This window comes from Delphinus delphis, chromosome 5 (genome assembly GCF_949987515.2).
Source record: "Delphinus delphis chromosome 5, mDelDel1.2, whole genome shotgun sequence".
NCBI lineage: Eukaryota > Metazoa > Chordata > Mammalia > Artiodactyla > Delphinidae > Delphinus > Delphinus delphis.
Genome location: NC_082687.1, coordinates 19,956,923 through 19,966,850, shown reverse-complemented (window position 1 = coordinate 19,966,850; position 9,928 = coordinate 19,956,923). Strand labels below are relative to the sequence as shown.

The window sequence follows — 9,928 nt, the reverse complement described above, 5'->3', positions numbered from 1 at the left end:
TGGAAATTATTGCTACTTCAGTTCAGGTCCCGATCATCTGGCTTTATGTATCAGTGTCCTACCTGCCTAAAATGCTTTGATGACACAGCACTGTGTGGTGACAGGATAAATGGGATATGAGGCCTCCCATGATCCAAACCCTACCTACCTCTCTACAACCATCTCCAGCCTCTCCCTTCCCATAAGTTACCCTTCAGTTACACTGAATTACTTGGTGTTCCTCCTAGATGTCCTTTTATTTCTCACTTGTATGCCTGTGCTCATGTTGTCTCCTCTTTCTGGAATGTACTTCACTTTCTTTTTCATCCAGCTAAGTCCTATTCATCCTCAGGTGTCACTTCATGAGACTTGAAGGCCTCCTTCCCTGGGCTAACATGATTTGCTGACAGAAAGGATGAGAAGGAAAAGAAATGAAGATGACTTCAAGGTTTTGGCCACAGCAACTAGAAAAATGGGATTGTCATTCTTTGAGACAGGAAAGACTGAGGCTTTATGGGCTAACATCATGATCTGGTTTTGGACATTTGGAGTTTGAATGACAGTTAGATTTCTGAGTGAAGTTATTGATTAGACATTCAGCTAGATGAGACTGGAATTCAGGGCCAGACTGAGATGTACATCAGCGTAGAGATGGTACTTAAAACGTCATGAGACTGAGTGAGAGTACCAGGGGAATGAACAAAGACAGAGGAGAATAGACCCAAAGACTGAGTCCCAAGGCATCTGTGTAGTAATAATCTGTTTATGGTATGTGTCCCCACCAAATGAGATCATGGTGCTCCTGGGCTGTTTTAGTTACCTTTTCCTTCTAAGTACCTTGTATAATATTGCATGTATAAGCTTTGCTTAGTAAATGCTTTTTGAATAAAACGAATGAATTGAGGGATGAGCTAAAATGGGTGATATTAAACAGAGGTCACCAAGTCAAATATCTACAGGACTCAAGCAACAATGCAGGTAAAAGAAGCATCTTCAGTGTAAGTAATAGGGAGTGGTACAGGTCATGGGAAATTGAAAAGTACATGCTTTGGCGAAAGGGGGAAACCTGGACTTAACTCCATTTGATTGCTACCATGCACAATGTGGGTCAAAGGCAGCCAAGTTTTCTGATTTCAAGAGAAGCTGGAAATCTTTGACTTTTTTAATGTAAGATTTTCTGTGAGCCAAGATTCTGCAGGTCAGATGAAATTTGTCCTAAATCTGTTCATTATCCTGACAGGTCATAACCTCTGATCAAGTAGTTCAACATTATTTTATAGGTGAAGAAAAGCAGGTTTTTCTATTATCTCTTACTAGATAGGGAGCTAAACTTTACAGGCAGCAAATTACTTTTTCACCTTTTGGCTAAGATTTTAGGCTGCCTTTTAGCTCCAACAGAAAAGCAGAAAAACTGTAACCATGAAGGCTGCTCAATAAATATTGTTATATGTATTCTTCTGCTTTAACTCGATTGCTTAAATCACTCCTTTAATTTGGATTCCGGAGATTTAATTACCACATATATCAGTTTTCCCATCTGAAAAATGGGGATACTAATCTTTACCTTAATTATCTAACAGGGTTATTATGAGAATCAAATAAGATAATCTGTGTTTAAGTGATTGAAAGGCTTAGATAGAATGTAGCTGTGATGTGCTAGCACACCACTCCAGAGGTTAATCCAGGATAAGGCATAAATAGCTGCCTAAGCTTAATGATCTTGGCCAGTTTGATATCATATAATGGGCTCCTTCCCAGGCACTTAATTGTTTTTCCCTCTAATTTTAAATTCTTATTAAACTTTGGGATCAGAAGATTATAGAATATTGTAATATGGAGTGTCTTGTTAATGGAAATTTAAAAATATTTCTTTCACTGAATAAGATATGAGAACCAACTGATACTCAAAGCATTAAAAATCCATTACATCTAGTTTAAGGAGATGTGACATGATACATTTCTTAAAGCTTTACTAGTTTTTCTAAGTGTTATTTATTTTCTGAGGAGGATTTCACTCTTAAAATTGTTTTCAGCAACCTAGTCATAAGTACTTCCACTTCTACATGATTATGGTTTTCTGAAGTTCCAGTTCATACCTTGTATCATTCTATGTCATTTTGTTATTAACAGAAAGTTAAATGGCTTTTAAAATCAACGTGGTTAAAAAAAACTCATAATATTTGCCATCTCAGTATTAATTTAGTATTGTTAAAAGTTGATAGTGTATTATTCTTAAAATATAAGAAGCATTTGTTGTCTCTTATTTTCCTTTCCATTGTTTTCTTCTAAAATTTCAGAAAAGATTGCTTGAGCATCACTTTTAGACAATTGAAATCATGTACAGATTTTGGTGGTTTTTGGTGGTTTTATTTTTATGATAGGGTCTCCAAGGTAGAAAAAACCTTTTCCCCCCCTATTTCCTGGATTTTATTAAAATTTTAAATTGAAGTTTAATTGACTTATTATATTAGTTTCAGGTGTACAAGGTAGTGATTCAATATTTTTATACACTCCAAATGATCATCATAAGTCTAGTTACCATCTGGCACCATACAAAGTTATTACGTTTATTATTGACTACATTACCCTTGCTGTACGTTTCACCCTTGTGACTCATTTATTTTGTAACTCGAAGTTTGTACCTCTTAATTTCCCTCACTTATTTCACTCATCCCAACACCCCTCTCCCCTCTGGCAGCCACCTGTTTGTGCTCTGTTCTCTTTGAGTCTCTTTTGTTATGTTTGTTCATTTGTTTCATTTTTTAGATTCCACATATAAGTGAAATCATATAGTATTTTTCTTCCTTTGACTTACTAAGCATAATATCCTCCTGGTCCATCCATGTTGTTGCAAATGGCAAAATTTCATTCTTTTCATGACTGAGCAACATTCACATCTTTTTAATCCATTCATCTATAGATGGACACTTTGGTTGCCTCCATACCTTGGTTATTGTAAATAATGCTGCAATGAACATAAGGGTGCATATATCTTTCTGAGCTACTGTTTTTGTTTTCTTTGGGAAAATGCCCAGGAGTGGAATTGCTGGATCATATGGTAGTTCTATTTTCAGTTTTTTGATGAACCTCCATAATGTTTTCCATAGTGGCTGTACCAATTTACATTCCCACCAGTAATGCACAAGGGTTTCCTTTTCTCCACATCCTCACCAACACTTACTTCTTGTCCCTTTGATTCTGACAGGCGTGAAGTGACATCTCTCAGTAGTTTTGATTTGCATTTCTCTGATGATTAGTGATGAGCATCTTTTTGTGTGTCTGTTGGCTATCTGTATGTCTTCTTTGGAAAAATGCCTGTTCAGGTCCTCTGCGCATTTTAAAATCTGGTTTACTTTTTGTTGTTGTTGTGTGAGTTCTTTGTATGTTTTGGATACTAACCCCTTATCAAAAATATGATTTGCAAATATCTTCTCTCATTCAGTTGGTTGCCTTTTCATTTTGTTTATGGTCTTCTTTGCTGTGCAAAAGCTTTTAAGTTTGATGAGGTAGCATTTGTTTATTTTTGCTTTTGTTTCTCTTGCCTGAGGAGACATTAAAAAAATATACTGGTACAATTTATGTCAAAGAGTGTTCTGCCTCTGTTTTCTTCTAGGAGTTTCATGATTCCAGGTCTTACATTTAGGTCTTTTTTTTTTTTTTTAAGAATCAATTTCATTTATTTATTTTTGGTTGCATTGGGTCTTCGTTGCTGTGCACAGGCTTTCTCTAGTTGCGGAGAGTGGGGGCTACTCTTTGTTGCGGTGTGCAGGCTTCTCATTGCAGTGGCTTTTCTTGTTGCGGAGCACGGGCTCTAGGCACACGGGCTTCAGTAGTTGTGGCGCATGGGCTCTAGAGCCCAGGCTCAGTAGTTGTGGCACATGGGCTTCGTTACTCTGTGGCATGTGGGATCTTCCTGGACCAGGGATCGAACCCGTGTCCCCTCCACTGGCAGGCAGCTTCTTAACCACTGTGCCACGAGGGAAGTCCCTACATTTAGGTCTTTAAAACATTTTGAATTAATTTTTATATATGGTATGAGAAAGTAGCCCAGTTTGATTTTTTTGCATGTAGTTGTCCAGTTTTCCCAACACGATTTACTGAAGAGGTAGTCTTTTCCCCATTGTATAGTCTTGCCTCCTTTGTTGTAGACTAATTGACCATGTAAATGTGTTCATTTCTGGACCCTCTATTCCATTTCATTGATCTATGTCTGTTTTTGTGCCAGTACCATGCTGTTTTTGATAACTGTAACTCTGCAGTATAGTTTAGAATCAAGGAGCATGATACCTTCAGCTTTGTTCTTCTTTCTCAAGATTGTTTTTAATCTTTGGGGTCTTCTGTGTTATCATACAATTTTTAGGATTATATGTCCTAGTTCTGTAAAAAATGCCATTGGTGTTTTGATAGGGATTGCACTGAATCTGTACATTGCCTTGGGTAGTATGGTCATTTTAACAATATTCATTTTTCCAATTTATGAGCACAGAATATCTTTCCATCTGGTTGTATCATCTTCAGTGGCACTGGGAAACATGACCATTTTAAATTGAGGCAAAATAACTGAGATACACTACAGTGTGAATGAAATTTGCAATTTGACTATACATCTCCATTTCTACTTTTTATAGCTTAGAAACTCATTTAGGATTAATGTTTCTTTGTCACATTTCTGCTAATGAAGCTTAACAATTCTGAGCAAGAAATCCTAGAGTTTTCAGGATTTTTTAAGATTATTATTCAGAATAAATGTTTCAGTAGAAACATTTTTTTAAACTGTAAGTTGGCTTCCTTTTAAGATCTTATATTATTGTTTTTATATAAATCAGATCATGGCTTGTAGTAATTTTTCATTTATTTAAAAATATGTGATACCTTCAGGGACTTCTATTATGAACAACCCAGCAGTTCTTTACCAGCTGTCTCTATTCTGCTTCTTAGCAAATCCTACCTACCACACATATACTTAGAAAGATTTCTTATCACAGGATTATGATTATTTATTAAATTATAACCTACTTCCTTTCAAAAAAGATTTGAGATATCTTACTGGATTGCACACATATCATAACATGAAAATTAAAGACACTTATTTACAGGGGAAAGAAATTTAGAATGTTGAGATACAACTAAAGAAAAAAGTTAATACACATAAATATATGCCACAAGGTCCCACACAACTCTTCAAAGACAACTACATATTTATACTTAGTTCTAAACTTCTGATAAGCCAAAGCTAAAAGGACAATATTATCACATAAAAAGAAATACTGTCTTAACAATATCAGTAATAATAATAGTAGCATAGTAATAGTAACAAAAATATTAATAAATGTAGCTAAAACTAAATAAGCTAACATTTTTCTGGTTATGAAATTTGAGAAAATTTTCTCCTCAAATTTAGTATTTTGGATGCTTAAGAGTAGGACATGGCATCCTTAAGAATAGGACATAGAGTCATAGAGTGGAAATATTATCAACAATATTCTTAAGATCAAAACAACTAGTTTTGTATAGCTGTTGCCTATAGTATCCTTCAATGTAAATTGAGAGCCTAAGGCCAAAGCACAATGCAGTAAATGCAATTCTCTGTAAGTAGGTAGTACAAAAAACCAGAACTATGAAATAAGCTTTCTTAATGTCTAGATTGGTCCAGGCGTAAATATCAAAACTATTTATTAGGCTGGGTGAACTTTATGCCCTTTAATTAGTCCTTCATGAATATTATTTCTTGCACTTTGACTTTTTCAAAAATTGAAGTATAGTTGATTTACAATGTTGTGTTAATTTCTGGTGTAGAGCAAAGAGACTCAGTTATTCATGTGTGTGTGTGTGTGTGTGTGTGTGTGTGTGTGTGTGTGTGTGTGTATATTTATATTCTTTTCCATTATGGTTTATCCCATGATGTTGAATACAGTTTCCTGTGCTATACAGTAGGACCCTCTTGTCCATCCATTCTATATGTAATAATTTGCATCTACTAACCCCAAACCCCCAGTCTATCCCTCCCCACCGCCCTCCCCCTTGGCAACCAGAAGTCTGTTCTCTTTGTCTGTGAGTCTGTTTCTGCTTTGTAAATAGGTTCATTTGTGTCATATTTTAGATTCACATATAAGTGATATCACATGGTATTTGTCTTTCTCTTTCTGACTTACTTCACTTATCTTGCACTTTGACTTTTGATAAAAGTTGGCCAGTGATGGACAACTGATTATTTGACAAATGTTTTGGAATAATTATTTGGTTTTACTAATTGAAATACATGTATTTTTAAAACTCATATACTTCAAAAAGTATATATTTTAAAAATCAACTGAGCAAAGACATACAAGTGAATGTCACCTGATGAAAATTAAGATGCCTAACTTAGACTTTGTTTTGAGTTGGAACTGGTCTACCTCTGAATAGAGGAGGTCTGGGATGACTGTAGACAGTATGAAGATTTTTCTCAGAAAACAATTCTGAGTCTGCTCCAGGATAAGGGCAAATCAATAAACAAAGTTCCAAAGTTCTATGCTCTAGACCATGGCTTGGACAATTTTAGCCTGGAAAATTTTCAAAGCAGAATTACCCATAGAAAAATTTCAGAAATCCATTTGTGAAATGTCTAAGTTTGACAGCTTTCTAGTCATCCTTCTGGGGAAAATGACTTGTGAAATGTACCCCATACTAATAAAAATGATTGACATGCTGTTTAGAATTGTTGGACATAAACCAGTTAAACCTTGGAGGACATCCGCCAGAAATATGAATTTGAGTTTACAGATAATTGACCTTAAATGAACTCATTCTATTACATGTTAGGAATATTGTGTATTGAGCCCAGTACTACCACAGAATATTTCTCTTTTTAGTCCCCCCACCCCCAAGGGGAATTATACTCGGGTTATAATATTGAGCTTGGTTTCTTTCAATTTCTAACACTCTTAATAAGACTGCTGTTAACTGGGTATTTGTCGACGAGTTAACAAACTGTAAATGTCACAATTTTCCACACAACTGCCAAGAAAGGTGGATAATTAAAATAAGTACTCAGAGGCCTTCTGAATTTCCACTTACTACCATGCACCAAAACTTTACGTTTTAGAGGTGCTCTCAGTGACTGAACTTGTGTATATATCATACTCGGTCACACAAAATGGCTCCTTTTCTCTACCAATGACCTCACACCTCCTTTATTAACATTTCTAATTTAACTCATGTGCTATATAGCATAGAGAATTCTAGGAGTAGATCAACAGACATCACCGTGGGAGGCTGGGGGTATGGAGGAAGGAAAAAGAAAGTTGGCATGTTCTAAGGCTTTAAAAAAATAACATTTTCCCTTTAACTTCTCTTCAAAAATTGCAAAAATAATATGAGTTTAGTGAGAGTGAAATAGAATAAAGATAAACAAAGAAAAAAATGAATGATTAATATTTTTTCTCACCTCCTCTCCCTGCCACCAACCTGGTGTATATCCTTTCGCACATTTCTACATGCTCGTTCATTCACAAACTGACTGGTACATATTAAATTCCATGGGTCTTGAATTCAGCTGCTCCATTCTCTCCACGGATCTGGCCTTGGACTCTGTGTTTCCTTCTGGATACCAAGCGGTTGCTGTAACATCTTGGGTTATGAAATGAGGTGTGTTAAGAAACATCAAAGAGCGCAACACAGATGGCTCTGGGAGCTCAGCTAGTATGACTCAGATGGCTGCGGATGACTTTACTGACTGGGGCTGGAGATGTAATTCTAGGACAGCTTCTGCACACATCTCTCCTAGGTGGAGATGGCTGAAGAACCGGCTCAGTTGAGATTGTTGGGGTTGTGTCTGTGTGTGCCGCTACGGCACGGTGGTCTCAGGGTAGTCAGACTTCTGTGGTGGCTCAGGTGGTTTCAAGGATGAGCAGAGCAGAAGCTCCACGGCTCTTTATGACCTCAACTTAGAAATCACATGGCAAGCTGCGCTCGCTCCTTGGCCAGGTGCTCCGGCTCGCGTTGCAGCCCCAAGCAGCTCAACTCCCTGAGGTAGCGGCCCACGTCAGGCTGCTCCCGCCACTGGGCCTCTGGGAAGCGGTCTCGGAACAGCGACGCCAGGTGCCCTTCATCCTCTACCTCCCCAAGACCAGCGGTGGTGGCCGTCACTGTGGCTGAGGCCGTAGCTGAGATGCGACTCTGGCCCTCGCCGCCATCTTCTCAGCAATAGCATCTCTTCCCCTCCTCCTCACCCAGGGAACCAGTTCCGAATCTCGGATGGGAAGCATCCTGGGTGCACTTCCGGTCTCTATGGTTCTCGCTAGGCCGGCTTTCTTTCCCCGATGGTCCTCCAGGCTACAGAGTGTTAGCGTGGGGAACGACTGGAAAACGGCTAGAGAGGCGCGGTTTGAAGTTGCCAAGAAGCGGCTGGGGGCTGACCTTCTGTTTCCGGTGACTGAGGCACGAGGACTCCGTGTTCCAACTGAGCTGGGAAATGCGGCCTCTGACTGAAGAGGAGACCCGTGTAATGTTTGAGATGATAGCAAAATCTTCAGCTGCTGGTCGACAAGCCCGATGACACCTGCTGTTTCAGGCTGCAGAACGACTGGCTGTATTACGTGAGTGAGAAGATCTTGAAGTTGACTGCCAATATCATCGGTGACAAGCAGGTATCTTTGGGAACGTGCTTCGGAAAATTCACTCAGACCCACAAGTTTTGGTTGTACATCACAGCTCTGGATTACCTAAAACCCTATGCCAAGTATAAAGTGTGGATAAAGCCTGGAGCAGAGCAGCCCTTCTTGTATGCTAACCATGTGCTGAAATCTGGACTAGGTCGAATCATTGAAAATACTTCTCAGTACCAGGGAGACATGGTGTACTCCATGACAGACATCCCTTTGGGCTTTGGGGTGGCAGCAAAGTCTACACAAGACTTCAGGAAAGTAGACCCCGTGGCGATTGCGGTATTTCATCAAGCAAGCACTGGGGAATATGTGTGGCACGAAGAGACATTGATTTAAAACAAAGTCATCACGAGGACTTAGGGCTGTGTGGAAGGGCCTAGCTTTGGTTCCTTTGTCTGTTTAGGCTCCACCGTCATGTTGAATTTTGTCAACTGTGACCTCTTCAGGGACTTCTTAGTTTAATATTCTCTCTATCATGGAGAAATGTAGGCTACATTCTTATAATGCAGAAATGGCTCAATAATGGAGTTTCAGATCGTTGTGACTGTGGCTAAATAGAATACTGTGTTTTCTGTTTGAATCAGAGGGCTTCTTGTTTTGAGTAACAGTCTAAATTGTTGGAATGGAGAAAAAGAATATCTTATTATTGTTATCTGTGATCACACTGTTTTCCAAACACATGATAAGAACATGATGGATTTTCTTAATTATTTATAAATACTATGAAAGATAGATATTGCCATATCAGAGTAGTAGGCCATGTCTGGGATTTTACAAATGAAATTTGGATAAAATAGTAAGATAAGTTTATTCTGCTGATTTTCTATATGGTAGGTGCTGTGGGTGTGGAAGAAAAACTTGGATTCAAACACCAGTTCTCACATCTACCAGCTGTATGGCCTTAGGTGAGTCATTAAACTTTAATAATTTTCATTTCCTTCTTCTGTTTAAAAAAACAACTTAACCATCTTCCTAAAAAAAGTTTTTAGAATTAGAAATCATGACTTTAAAGCACCTAGCACTGTGCCTGGCAAATGATAAGTGTTGAATAAGTGGTAAGAATTATTTTTATAATGCTTATACTAAGTATTTCTGCAACTAAGAGTAGGATCATATGAACAGAATTTGATTAGATCATCTTGACTTTTACAAGCGGTTTTCTCAATCTTTCTTTTTCTTGAATGGTATAATCCCGGGCTGAATGTTATTTTTATCACCTTGATTTCCTAAAACATAATTTCTCTTACAAATCTTTTGTTTTTTTAATTAAAAGAATTTAAATTGAAGTGCAGTTGATTTACAAT

The 9,928-nt window shown here is 37.8% G+C and overlaps 1 pseudogene; it reads left to right on the top strand.

Moving 5' to 3' along the window:
- Positions 1-8,431: 8,431 nt before the first annotated feature.
- LOC132425682 (60S ribosome subunit biogenesis protein NIP7 homolog pseudogene) lies at positions 8,432-8,960 on the top strand (annotated as a pseudogene).
- Positions 8,961-9,928: the final 968 nt, after the last annotated feature.